At 38.5% G+C, this 15,141-nt stretch overlaps 1 long non-coding RNA gene across 1 annotated transcript in view; it reads left to right on the top strand.

The window, feature by feature from the left end:
* The window catches only part of LOC135223250 (uncharacterized), a 110,964-nt gene extending 98,410 nt beyond the window's left edge, over positions 1 to 12,554 (top strand). The window contains exon 3 of the long non-coding RNA XR_010316440.1: positions 12,396 to 12,554. This is a non-coding gene — a long non-coding RNA (uncharacterized LOC135223250). The remainder of the gene's footprint in view (positions 1 to 12,395) is intronic.
* The last annotated feature ends 2,587 nt before the right edge of the window (positions 12,555 to 15,141 follow it).

Genomic DNA, 15,141 nt, shown 5'->3' with positions numbered 1-15,141 from the left:
GATCTTGTCCCCGTTTACTTGGAACCATCTCCGATTCTCATATATATAATTCTCTAGATTTAGTTGATAAATTATACAAAATTGCTCTTTGCCCTACTGATAAGATGCGTTAGTTTTGACGTATGTTCTCTTTTTACTAAAGTCCCTATAGACTCTATTTTAGAATATCTTAGCAATGAACTAACTCAGCATGAATTACCTCTACCTATAAGTCACATTATTTCACTCACGAGTTTGTGCATTTGTGATTGTAAGTTTATATTCAATGGTGAATTTTATCAACAAATTTTTTGGCATGGCAATGGGAAATCCTTTATCACCATTGCTCTCAAAACCTGTATATGGAATTCTTCGAAAAACGCTACTTACCTAATATCATTCATATTCCTGTAAAGTGGTATCGTTACGTTGATGATTGTTTAGCTGTTCTTCCTGTCGGTATTGATGTAAATGATTTACTCTCTAAATTAAATAACCAGGTACCATCGATTAAGTTTACTCTAGAATTAGAAAAAGACAATTGCCTCCCTTTCTTAGACGTTTTGATACATAGAGAACCATTTCAATGTAAATTCAGTATTATAGGAAACCGACTAACAACTTAACTTATGTTCATTTCTTCTCAGGCCACCATCTTAATATAAAAATATCAATTTTTTCCTCTATGTTTTTACGAGCATTGCGAATTGTCAGTCCACAATATTTGGATCAAGAAATTGAATACATAAGAAAAATAGGGAAAGATTTATGCTATCCTTCACATATATTAGACATTTGTTATAATAAAGCCCACAAAAAGTTTTATACTGAAAACAACACACAGAAAGAAAATTCTAAGAACATTCTCAGTTTGCCTTATTTTAACGGATTTGAAACCATTAAACCATTGCTAAAAGCTTTTAATGTCAACCTTGTTTCTTCCTATAATAACACACTAAAAAGAATGTTAATAAAAAATGGCCCCAGAGAAAGCAACAACATAATATATAAAATTCCATGTATGGATTGTCCCTCATTCTACCTCGGACAGTCGAGCAAGGGCTTAGAAGTAAGGCTAAGCCAGCATAAATACTCTGTAAAAACTGGGGCAAAAAATCTAATGCATTATTTATTCATTTAAGTGAAAACAACCACCGAATTAATTGGATTGACAGTTCAGTAATTGCACGGTCAAGAGATGTCTTATCACGAAATCTTTTAGAATCTGCTTTAATACAACTTACTTTTCATTGTAATTTCAATGTTAGTCGTGGCCTTTTTCATTTAGACCCTTGTATCTGTAACATGTTTAAGAATGACCTCAAATATATAATTACTGACTTAAATAAAAATCAGTTGCCTTAGAGTTATTAAAAAATTTTTTATTGTAATGTATGTCTGTCATTTTTTGTGAATATGGTTTTGTCTACCAGGTTCCGTATAGCTGTCACCTTTAATCCTTTAATTGTCTGGAGATTGTATCTGAGATGATTGTCTTAAACCTTTAATTGCACCCTTTGTTTATGCTTGTTTGGGAAGGTTTCTTATCTTCCAGGTGTGTCGGATTCTAGGCACTAATCTTTTTATAATCCCTATCTGTCAGTTATACGAACCTTCTTGTATTGTCTTTTCTCGTATTTTTGTCAGTAGCTGCTTCAGTAAAGGGCTTTTCAGCCGAAAGATCTCGCAGACTCCTTCGTTTATTTTTCCTTCGTGGCATTTATCTTTATATATATATATATATATGTGTGTGTGTGTGTGTGTGTGTGTGTTTACATAAAGCGTGCTGTGTGTGAGAATGAATAAAATGCAATATGTACAATCCACGTGTACGTATTAACTGATATTTTACAAATAAAATACACCGAAAATAAATAGAGCTGTATATAAAGGCTACTGAAGTGAAAGTGATGTAGACTCATTCTTCGTTGATGAAGAATAATTATTTGTATTTCTATGAAAACGCATCTGCTCTGGGGAATCGAGGAAGATGTATGGATGAGTTCATTGTTCCTTTAGTGCAGCGAATCTCAAACTAGTTCCAGGGTGCCACAGGCGGTGCCTAGGGTGCCGCAAGATTGTCTTGAATTTTGTCTCGGCTAAATCATCTCTGAACATTTATTAAAAAAAAAAAAACTTGCAGAAGTCTTCATATAACTATTATAAGTGTATATATATTTCTACTTTTAAAATGCATATATCTCCTCTGTGACTGTATAAAATGTTATGTAGAATTGTGCAACATTTTTTGAGATTCCTAGATAGCTTAGAGATAGGATGTTTAAAATGTGTGTTCAGGTTTTGCATAACATGTTGTAAAAGAATATATATATAACATAGAATGAAAAAAGAGAGAGATTTTCTTTGTCCATTCGAAACTACGATTGTTTCCCTGTTATGTCAACACTTTGAGATTAGAGGGTCTCCGAGATCCGTTTGCTTTCCTAATCTGTCAACACGTTTGATAAGCGAGCTCCAGACTTCATTTGTGTTTTGGGAATCTGTCACCATGTGTGATAAGCCTTCTCCTTCGTGTCGATCGAGTAGAGTACGTGTCTTTTTTTTTACCAGACTGAACTCATACGTGTATGTCTTTGTCAAAGCCACGTGCAGGTTACACACTGTATATGAAGTTGCGTAAGATTTCGAAGCTTCTGGAAGAGTTATAGCCCAAAAGCATTTTGTGTCATCTGCCCTGTCCAGTTTCTGTAAGGAAGAGAGATTCATTATATCTTAGAACTGCGAGGCGATCAGATCTCCCTCTCTCTCTCTCTCCCTCTCTCTCCATCGCATAGCACTTTTGATCTTAAAGTAACGTAACGATTTCGTATTTATAAACTGGTCACTCGTAACTTGAGAATTTTAGATTTGATATTTCTTAGAGTTTATCTAGTATTATTTAGTGTTTTTTGTAAATCTGAACAAATGTTGTTGTAACGGCACCTGGTTTTTGTGAAAGTGTGATACAAGCTGCGGCAAGAAAGAAAGAAATTGGTATACCAAAAAGGTAAAGTGTGTTATATTTTTATTAGTTGCAAATAATATCTAATGGTTATGATGGTTTGGTAAGAAACTAATAACTGATATGAACAGTGGTTAACTAGTAACTAATAACAGATGGTTACGAAGGTTTGGTAAAAACTGATGGTTACAATGTTTTGAGTGAAAAAGATTTACACTTTTACACATTGCGAATTTTTGTGTTTTGTGTTTGTTCCATTGTTTGTGCACTTGTTCATTTTCTTATTGAAGTGTGCCTTTTTATTTTATATTTTCATTTGCATTCACAATTTAATTGACTTAGTTATTTTCATTGCTTAATCATTGCACATTTAATTAAATTTAACACTTGTGAATTAATTTGCATTTACTTAGAATTCTTTTCAAGTTTTATTATTGTTTGGCACTTGTGAATTAATTTCAAATTTTCAGTTATTGCCTAACCCTTTTCAATTTTGATTGAATTAATTTTCTTAATTTTGTGATAAATTAATTTTGATTTAATTTTACTTAATTTGATTCAAGAATTAATTAAACTTTACTTTGTTTTCAAGTAACAGTAATTTTCCCTGATATTGTGAATTTCACTTATAAACTTTGAGTTTAATAATAAATTTTTGTATTTAAAATTTTTATAAGTATTTCCTTTCTAACCAGTATATTTGCATTTAATTATGATTATACTTATGTTAGGTTGAAACATAGAGTGGTGATTAATCTGCTTTCCTTCAATTTACTTGAAGTGACTTAGAACCAGGGAAGTACTTAGACTTCTGAAATCAGGGAAATACTTAGACTTTTAAAGTTGTTGATGCCCTTTGATTAATTTAATTACTTACAAGATTACCTCACACCTGTTTTGATGAACTTAGTCTGATTTTCTGCAATACTGGTAAGTTGTTAAGGTATCACTGTTTGCCTTTAGAGTATTCAGTCGTTTAATACCTTGTGATGAGGGTTCAGGTTTTCCTGGCTTTTTTTTTGTGAGATAACAATAAATGGACTGGTAAGCGTAGTAACCAGATACTTGGCACTTCGTAACATTGCATATATATATATATATATATATATATATATTATATATATATATATATATATATATATATATATATATATTATATATATATATAAAGAATTAGTGCCAGGGTAATGATTACATTAGTTAGTGTACCTTTACTAAAAAAAAAAAAAAATGAGAACTATTGCTGTAGAGCCTCACTGATTGTGGTCAAGTAATCGCTACACGAGATGAATATATCCTTGCTGTAGTATACTTTCAGTGTTATAATGCTCAAGGCAAGTTTTGAGTTATTGGGAATAAAATCGGAAAGAACCAAGCTTTTTCTTTTCTTCTCTTTCTTTACTGAGAACCTAAAAGAGACTGAGAGTTTGTTGTCTGACCCAAAAGAGATACGACTCAGTTTCGATCTTGGGCAAATCTAGTAGACAAGATTCCTTTTAGAATTTGTGCAAATCAAATAGACACATTCACTTGTTTGAGTTGAAGAGAATCATTTAGACAAGATTATATTTTAGAGTCTTACTCAACCAGACATATATAAACTCAATTTTGGGATAAGAAAATTACCAATAAAAGAATTGTATGGATAAAATTACAAATATTAATTGGTTGTTTAATTGCAATCTGTCACTCTTGCCTTTATTTATTTATTGAAGAATAGTATTGGATAAATAACAGTGTCAGTCGTTCAGCCGCACAGGAGTGGGGATTTTAAGTTGAAATTTTGAAAAAGTTTGAAAGTCAAGAATTTAAGCTGTGAAGAAAGGAAAAGAACGGAGCAAATCCACATGACCTGTTCACCCCCCCCCCCCCCCCCCCCCCCCCATTTTTTTTTCTCTCTCTCTCACTCGAAAGGCTAACTCATCGCTATAACGACGATTCTCATGACCAAATTAGCATGCGGGTTTTTCCTGTGATGGATGAGAACTTCCTCAGGTATAATGGAAGTCGCTCTCAGACGAGAACTTCCTCAGGAATAACGGAAGTCGCTTTCATCGCTCTCAGACGAGAACTTCCTCAGGCATAATGGAAGTCGCTCTCAGACGAGAACTTCCTCAGGCATAACGGAAGTCGCTTTCATCGCTCTCAGACGAGAACTTCCTCAGGTATAATGGAAGTCGCTCTCAGACGAGAACTTCCGAAGTCGCTCTCAGACGAGAACTTCCGAAGTCGCTCTCAGACGAGAACTTCCGAAGTCGCTCTCAGACGAGAACTTCCGAAGTCGCTCTCAGACAAGAACTTCCGAAGTCGCTCTCAGACGAGAACTTCCTCAGGCATAATGGAAGTCGCTCTCAGACGAGAACTTCCGAAGTCGCTCTCAGACGAGAACTTCCTCAGGTATAATGGAAGTCGCTCTCAGACGAGAACTTCCTCAGGTATAATAGAAGTCGCTCTCAGAAGAGAACTTCCTCAGGTATAATAGAAGTCGCTCTCAGAAGAGAACTTCCTCAGGTATAATGGAAGCCGCTCTCAGACTAGAACTTCCTCAGGTATAATGGAAGTCGCCCTCAGACGCGCGTTTTAAGAACAAAATAAGAAGAAATATTTGCTCAGTGAAGAATTTTTCCTCAAAATCGTCGACATTTGAACGACCCAAAGTAATGCCAAGCCGGCACGAAAATTCGTCCTAACAGGCACATTCATCTGAGAATTATAGTCCCACTTTCATTTCTGAATAGGAAACTTTCGAGACTGACTCGCGGGTGAATACTTTACACTGATGGCGGCGTCCTCGTCAGTTCAAGAATGTGTCCTCTGTTGTCCAGTGATAACTTCCGGTGCAATTGGTCACATGTTAGCAATCTGTTCGGCAAGTTGATGTCCTTGCAGTTATGCTCCTTGTTTATGTGCGCTCAGTAATTAATCCTAGATTACCACCCTTGGTAATCTAGGTAGGTTTTATCCGTGCGCTGCGCATGCGCAAAGATACTGCTCCCTCCCTCCCTCCCCCCGGGAGTCCTCTTTTTCAGTGGGAGTCCCACCCTCGTGAGGTGAAGTCGTTAGACTCTGTTAGTTAAGAATTGCCCGGGAGTTAGTCATTGAAAGCGTAAAGGAAACAAGAAGATTATTGCAGACCTCTAGCTTGGCCTCAACAGCTGAGATGAAATAATGGAAGTCATACTAATGATATGAATGATACGAACCAACCGACTTTTCATTAAGTTTCTGTTACATAATTGGAACGGAGAAGTGGTTATTCAAGGTCTCTTCTGATGTATTCTGCTGTATTACTTTCCTCAGTCCGTTTTGCCCGGCAGGTACTTCTTAACACATGTTACCTCTGCAATCGCGAGTCATCTCGGTGTTCCTCCTCCAGTTCGTGTCGCTGCAATTTCTACCTGGATCTCCCCGCAAGGGAAACCGGTATGGACTAGCACATAATCATTCCAGCCCAAGTAGAGCAATCTAGAGGGCCTTCTTTATGAAGGTATCCTATCTTTTTGTGGCCATCAGGAGGACACTCATTTGGTAGATTTCAGGCAGAGCGTTGCTGATTTTCTGATGGAAATCTTTGTAGCTTCGACATCACGGAAGGGAGTGCTTCGCACACGGAAGGTTTCTTAACGTTACAGGGCCAATTTTGAAGCCCATCTCCACAAAGAGGACGATTATGTTCTGTCTGTAGGTGGCAGGGATGAGTATTTGATTCAAGACCACCTCTGTTACGTCCATGTAGAGATTAGTCAAGAGCACCTTCCCGTGGGAGCCATCAACCACATCGCCGTATGTCATTGGTGAGAAATGAAAGCGGCTTTATTTGTGCATTTGTGCATGCATGTGGGGAAGCACACAGGACCTCCTCTGCAATATCAATTCTCGGGCATTCCACAGAGGTGTGAGAGATGTGTATTTCTGGTGATAGAAGTTCACTCTCGACGTGGTTCGGAAGTCACGTAAAGCCGTTGGTCCCGTTACTGAATAACCACTGGTTCCGTGCAACGGAAAAACACCATACAAACAAACGAACAAACAATCTGCAATGTCAAGGTTAGGTCTCGTCCTAATGCATCCTATCCAGGCTGTTAATATAGCCCGTAGTTGGGGAAACCTTCAGAGTCTGCAAGAAGTAGGTAGGTTTGCAGCTCAAGATAAAACCTATTAAGAGCAAACGCGTCAGCAGTTCATTTAGACGTTTGGCCAAAAAGAAAGGAGGGGTGGAATCTTACTTATGAGGAACGGGGCGATGGTGTTTGTTTGTTATCGGACTTGTACGTTTTTGCTTTGAAGCAGATTATGATATTTAATATATTGACACGTTCAGCTGATCCCATTTACATGCGACATAAATAAAAGAATGAAAGAGAATGTAAAAGGAAAATATCTAAGCCGGGGTTCCCCGTAGAGGGTTAATGTCGTTAGTGCGTTGGTGCGCCTCATGCAGTGCGCAGTAGGCATTATTTCAGGTTATTTGTAGCGTCCCTTCGGCCCCCTAGGTGCAACCGCTTTCATTCCTTTTACCGTACCTCCGTTTATATTTTTTTCTTCCAACTTACTTTCCTCCCTCTCCTAACAACTGCTTTGAGGTTTTCCTCCTGTTACACCTTTCAAACCTTTTGACTATTGATTCCGGTTCAGCGATGAATGACCTCATAGGTTCCAGCGAGTGGCCTTCGGCGTAAATACTATATTCTATTCTGTTACTTAATAATTTCATAATGGAAGTTATTCTGTTTACTTTATTGCTTCTACAGTTCTAACGCATCGAGAGACAAGCGCAGAATTCATTGTTATTCTCGGTGGCCAAAAGTCAACTTGGCATGCAGTGCAACAACCGGTTTTGCCGCTCGTAGGGTATGAATCAATTTCGGCATAGGAAAAGAATGGCGCGATGAAGTCTGCCTCATTAGTCCCAGTATACTTGGCACGGACACACGTTTACAGTACACTCACTTTATATGCAAAGGAACTCCTTATAAAAATCTGGTTGCGAAATTCGACACCACATTTTCCATATGAGCATTCGAGCATGTTTAAAAGAAGCATTCGAACACACCGAGAATGCTAATCGCCTCTCTGAGGGGTTATTGATTTTTATTCGTCATGATACTCCTTCGTATTGGTTACCTCCAATCGCCTCTGTTTCTATTCTGAATAGAGACTGTGTCGGCTGCCTTCTTGATCTCCCATCACAATCTCTAATCGCTTCTGTCTCCACTCTTAACTAGAGGCTTGTTTGTTTGCTTGTAATGGTGTTTATACGTTGCATGGAACCAGTGGTTAGTCAGCAACCGGGACCCACGGCTTCACGTGACTTCCGAACCACGTCGAGAGTGAACTTCTATCACCAAAAATACACTTCTCTCACCCCTCTATGGAATGCGCGAGAATCGAACTCGCAGCCACCGAGATGGCAGGCCAAGACCATACCGATCACGCCACTGAGGCGCTAGAGAGAGAGAGAGAGAGGCTTGTTTGGATGCCTTCTTAGTCTCTAATCGTCTCTCTCTCTCCACTCTGATCAGAGAATCTCCAATCGTCCCTGTCTCCTCTCTGATTGGAGACTGCTTCGTCTGTCTTCGTGATCTCTCGTGGTATGAGCAGTAGCACTAATGCCTCACAAACGAGAGGACCCGGCTTTCAGTCGAAGATGAGGTTGCAGTGATTACCTTCTCCTTAAATGCTTCGTCCACACGGTCGAACTCGTCTTCAGACTGTGTCTTTACCATACAAAGTATGCAAACTCTGACCGAAACTTCGTCCAAACGCAGAGCTATACAGATGGGTTACGGTCTTAAGTAATCACTGATCAGTCGGCAGCAAGTCGAGGGCAGCGTGTAGTTGTGGTAGTGTAATACGGTACAATAACAATGGTCGGAGTCTTCCGTAAAAAGATAGCGCTATACACCATAAAAATGGTTTCTGAGATTGTCTTTTTTTTCACATCACTTGTCAAAACTTTGAAGCTTTTACTGGTAATCTTATCGGCTATCTCTTTGAGGGCTGCAGAACGTTGGTTTCTATTCCCATAAGAAGCACTTCTTACTGTACACAAACATTCATGTTCTTGCAATAATTCAGTTAATTCAATAGTGTTATCCCGAGACCAATACGTGTTTGAGTTGGACATGATGCACAGTAATAAATCTAAGAAAAAATAAAAAACGTTCTTAACTCAGTCAGGATAGAAACAGACTGAAAACTGATTTTGTGTCTGGCAGCGTCGTCGTTTCATATTCATATGTCAGAACAAGGGCATTGTTTGTGCCCTCTTTAACAGCAAACACGGACATTTCAAGGTTTTGTCCGCTTAAATTGCCCATTTACAGATAATGTCTTTGTGTCTGCAGATAGAGTTCGACCGTGTGGACACGGCACACAGGGTCTTTTTTGACTGATCCAGCTAGTTTCTGACTTGGTGGTGAGTTGATTGTTGTGTGTAGCAGCCTGCGTGGTGTAAAAAAATAAAAATTATTATTACTATTATTTATTTATTTATTTTTATTTTTTTTTTTTGTCTATCACAGTCCTCCAATTCGACTGGATGATATTTATAGTGTGGGGTTCCGGGTTGCATCCTGCCTCCTTAGGAGTCCATCACTTTACTTACTATGTGCGCCGTTTCTAGGATCAGACTTCTGCATGAGTCCTGGAGCTACTTCAGCCTCTAGTTTTTCCAGATTCCTTTTCAGGGATCTTGGGATCGTGCCTAGTGTTCCTCTGATTATGGGTACAATTTCCACTGGCATTATCCCATATCCTTCTTAGTTCTATTTTCAGGTCTTGATACTTATCCCAATTTTTTCCCCTCTTTTCTTCACTCTGGTGTCCCATGGTATTGCGACATCAATGAGTGATACTTTCTTCTTGATTTTGTCAATCAACGTCACGTCTGGTCTATTTGCACTTATCATCTGATACCATTGTCCCAGAGGATCTTTGTCTGATCGTTTTCTATCGCTCTTTCAGGTTGGTGCTCGTACCACTTATTACTGCTGATGTTTCTTGCACAGGATCCAGTGGAGGGCTTTTGCCACTGAATCATGTCTCTTTTTGTACTGGTTCTGTGCAAGTACCGGACATTCGCTTGCTATGTTGTTTATGGTTTCATTTTTCGTATTGCACTTCCTACATATGGGAGAGATGTTATTTCCATCTATCGTTCTTTGGATATATCTGGTTCTTAGGGTCTGATCTTGTGCCGCCTGTTATCATTCCTTCAGTTTCCTTCTTGAGCTCTTGCCTCTGAAGCCATTGCCATCGCTGTCTCATTTATTGTCCGTGCATTGGTTTGTTGTACCAGTCCTCTGTTCTGTTTGTCATTCTCCTGTCTCTGTATATTTGTGGGTCTTCGTCTACTTTTATCAGTCCTTCCTATGCACTCTTGAGCCACTCGTTTTTACTGGTTTTTAGATATTGCCTCAGTGCTCTGCTCTCGATGATGACGCAGTCCTCTATACTTAGTAGTCCATTCCCTCCATCCTTTCATGCTATTTATAGTCTGTCCGTATATGCTCTTGGGTGTTGTGCTTTGTGTATTGTCTTATGTTTCCTAGTTTTCTGGTCTATGCTGCTGAGTTCTGCTTTCCTCCATTCCACTATTCCTGCGCTGTATCTGATTACTGGCACTGCCCATGTGTTTATGGCTTTTATTATTATTATTATTATTATTATTATTATTATTATTATTAAAGAGAATGACAGAATTAAGCGAGTTGATTTTATATATTGTGCTTTTTTCTATTTTTCTTACAATTCGCTTCTCTGGCTCAGCGATGATTCCGAGTAACTGGCCAATATTCATATTGGGAATTTCTAAAAATTATACAAAGCCTGAAAGAGCGTCTTTTACCAAAATATATTATTATTATTATTATTATTATTATTATTATTATTATTATTATTATTATTATTATTATTATTATTATTCCAATTCGACTGGGTGGTATTTATTGTGTGGGGTTCCGGGTTGCATCCTGCCTCCTTAGGAGTCCATCACTTTTCTTACTATGTGCGCCGTTTCTAGGATCACACACTTCTGCAGGAGTCCTGGAGCTACTTCAGCCTCTAGTTTTTCCAGATTCCTTTTCAGGGATCTTGGGATCGTGCCTAGTGTTCCTCTGATTATGGGTACAATTTCCACTGGCATATCCATATCCTTCTTATTTCTATTTTCAGATCTTGATACTTATCCATTTTTTCCCTCTCTTTCTCTTCAACTCTGGTGTCCATGGTATTGCGACATCAGTGAGTGATACTTTCTTCTTGACTTTGTCAATCAACGTCACGTCTGGTCTATTTGCACGTGTCACCCTATCTGTTCTGATACCATAGTCCCAGAGGATCTTTGTCTGATCGTTTTCTATCACACTCCTTCAGGTTGGTGCTCGTACCACTTATTACTGCAAGGTAGCTGGTGTTTCTTGCACAGGATCCAGTGGAGGGCTTTTGCCACTGAATCATGCCTCTTTTTGTACTGGTTCTGTGCAAGTGCCGGACATTCGCTTGCTATGTGGTTTATGGTCTCATTTTTCGTATTGCACTTTCTACATATGGGGGAGATGTTATTTCCATCTATAGTTCTTTGGATATATCTGGTTCTTAGGGCCTGATCTTGTTCCGCTGTTATCATTCTTTCAGTTTCCTTCTTGAGCTCTCCCCTCTGTAACCATTGCCATGTGTCATCGCTGGCCAGTTCTTAAGTCTGTCTCATGTATTGTCTATGCATTGGTTTGTTGTGCCATTCCTCTGTTCATTATTATTATTATTATTATTATTATTATTATTATTATTATTATGATGTAAATGGCCGTCTCAGTTGTACTTACTTCAGATTTGTTCTTTCTATTTTTCTTATTATCTTCTTTGATATAGACAGGCCATATATATTAAGTTTAAAATATTCATTTGGAAAAACTCACAATCGAGGTGTAATAGACTTCGCTTATTTTACATTCGGAGCCAAGATAGTTTAAGAATCACTTTCCCTTGTGAGATCAGATTTAAGGGTGACAACCTGAGAATTGCAGTTTTTAAAAATGCAAGCAGTAACTACCATACGTCAAGAGGACAAAGCATTAGTAATAGCTGTTATATTTATATCAGGTTATCACCCAAGTCCAGGTAAGTTTATGGTATAACAAAATCATGTTACTTATACGAGTTTGGAGACTGGGCTCCAATCTCATTACTGCCACAACTCTATTGCTAATTCTGCTTATGTGGAGTCTCGTAAATCTCTACTTTCTAGCAAAGGCGGATTGGATTTCATATATGTTGGCATGTTTTGTGGTTGTACTTTTACATATGTGATGCGCTTGTTTAGAAGTCTAGCCTACGTATTTGTTGATAGTATATAAAACCGAGTACAAATCATTTCATGCTTTTTACATTGTACTCGTATAAACTTGAAAGTAATCTTTTAACTACTATTTAAATACTGTAATGTCTCTTTCAGGTTTGAAAATGTTGTTATGTAGAAGCAACGAAACGCGTCGCAAATAAAATGTGGTGTCTCTTAGCCTATATACGCTCTTCTTACCCTACTGAGATTAAAAGTAAGTTGCTCTACAATCTCTACAAGAAAGCGCATCCAGGAAGCAACAGAGTTGGTATTATGAGCGCAAGGTTTGTCTCCTTTCAGTGTGGCTGAGGGCATTTAAATAAAAAGGAAGGGTTGGGGGGGGGGGGGGGGGGCGAAAAATTACGCCGCAGTTGCAAAAGGGCACCCGAGGTAAATATCACCACACACTTCGAGGTTGGTCCCCGCAGGAGAACTCACTTGACCTTGTTGACGCATATAGTATTCCTGGGTTAATTCCCGATTCCCCCACCCATAGCAGGGCTTTCGAATTCTCGAATTCTACCCACTACTACTACACACACACACGCACGCACACACACACGCACCTGGCAGACCGGTTTAAGTAAGGTTTCAAGTGAAGCGCAGTGCGTCTCCTGGCGTAATAGTAGGGTTTTGTTGGGGAAGGGGGATGTGGTTTTTTTTTTTTGGAGGGTGGGGGGAGAGGTGTAGGGTTTCGGGGACGATACCGGGGAGGGGGGGGTGGGGGGAGTTGGTTCATCTCGTCGGTTTGTGTGGGGGGGGGGGGGGGGGGAGCCGTAGCCGTGTGGGTAAGGTCGAGGTAAACCGAGAGACGACCTATAAAGATCATGATACTACTGGACCGGTGCGCTTCCAAGTTTTCCCAGTGCTCGAAGGATGTACCGGGAAACTTTGTGAAGATGGCGGCTTGTGGGCCGCCCCCCTACCCCCCTACCCCTCCACCACCCCTTCTATTTGGTTTTTTGCACTTTTTATTGGGGAACCTCAGACGGTTACCCGCATGGATCCGGTCATCCTCTGGAAATATTAGACCTCTTGTAATACTTGTCTTCAAAACACCCGGCATATATATATGTGCGTACAGATACTGCTTCCTTTGTAAATCAGTTATCGTAAGATTTGTTTGCACATTTTATTTGCCAAAAATTTTCTTGAAGGCCGAAAGTGTTGTGATAAGCATTTACAAAAAATGAGAGGAAATGATGTATATATATATATATATATATATATATATATATATATATATATATATATATATATATATTGTATGTATATATATATATATATATATATATATATATATATATATATATATTATTTTAGGGCATGGTTTTTCTCTTATACAACTTTCATTAAAAGGAATTGCTTTAATGGCATCAATAAGTTTCTTTTATTGATGCCACTAAAGCAATTGCTTTTAATGAATATAATATATATATATATATATATATATATATATATATATATATATATTATATACTATATATATCTGTGTTTGTGTGTACTCAGCAAGTTTCCTCGTAAAGACAAGAAACCCCCATGAATCTTAGATCACTGAAAATGTCAAACAAATTTAGAATTAGAGAACAGAAGATGCATCACACAGAAGATGTTTAGACATTAACCTCAACAAGAGGTCGCTTTTAAAAATCCTTTTCATCGAATTTTCTTTTAAAAACAACAGACTGATCGTTTTCCTTACATATGAAGAATGACTGAGTTCAAGAAATATTTGCGTTGTGTTTTAAGGAAACTAGAATTCTACTTATCCTGTTAAAACCGACTACAGTCTGCTGGTTTTCCGATTTACACCAACCCGTTATCGTAGTGCGACGCCGCTGAAGTCATCGACGTAGTGCATTGAATATCAGTAACTTTGATTTAAAGAAAGATATGCCCCGTAGGGGGGTAGTGCCGTCAGTGCACCGCATGCGGTGCAATGTAGGCATTACTTGAGGTTCTTCGCAGCGTCCCTTCGGGCCCTAACTGCAACTACTTTCATTCATTTTACTGGACCTCCTTTCATATTACCTTTCTACCATCTTACTCTCCACCCTTTCCTAACAATTGATTCGTTGTGCAACTGCGAGGCTTTCTCTTGTTACGCCTTTCAAACCTTTTTGCTGTCGATTTCCTTTTCAGCACTGAATGGCCTTAGTTGCCCCAGTGCTTGGCATTATGTCTAAAACCTATAAATCAATTAAAGAAAGAGATAAATTTCTTGATTTTGTAATGATCGCAAAAGTACAAGTGGGGGATGCAATGCTGCACCACCCTTATATTAGTCTTCTTGTATTTTAATACATTTTTAAAATCTTTTTTTAATAAGTGAGACCTCTTCTTTCTGTATTTCCCTCTACCTCTTCTTACTCCTTCCTAATAAACACCTTAATATCCTTTGGAATCTTGAATTTAAGACAGTGGTCCCTGTGGACTTGTTCTATATGAATAGGGTTCACCTTCTGAATAATAATAATAATAATAATAATAATAATAATAATAATAATGACGGAATCAAACTGTTACTCGACAGAGCGCAATTCTGGCTCAGTCCTTACATCACAGAAATTCATAATCCACGTAAAAGGAGAAACTCAGTTCCAGAAAACAAACCTAAATAACATGACTAAAGTCGTAATGCATTCTCTCCCAAGATCTAACCATTCAGGTGAGCACATACTACTGCCTTTTACGAAACGAACATTTCCATTCCATCTAAAAAAAAAAAAAAAAGTTCGTGTGCTCGTGCCTTTTCTGGGTGTAAGTTCCTTGATAGCAGCCCTTCGGTAACCCCTCCCCCCCCCACCCCGCCCCCCACCACGCACACACACACACACACAAAGAATGACGCGGACGGAGG

Source organism: Macrobrachium nipponense, chromosome 8, assembly GCF_015104395.2.
Source record: "Macrobrachium nipponense isolate FS-2020 chromosome 8, ASM1510439v2, whole genome shotgun sequence".
Classification (NCBI taxonomy): Eukaryota; Metazoa; Arthropoda; class Malacostraca; order Decapoda; family Palaemonidae; genus Macrobrachium; species Macrobrachium nipponense.
This window is presented reverse-complemented; position numbering and strand designations above follow the sequence as displayed.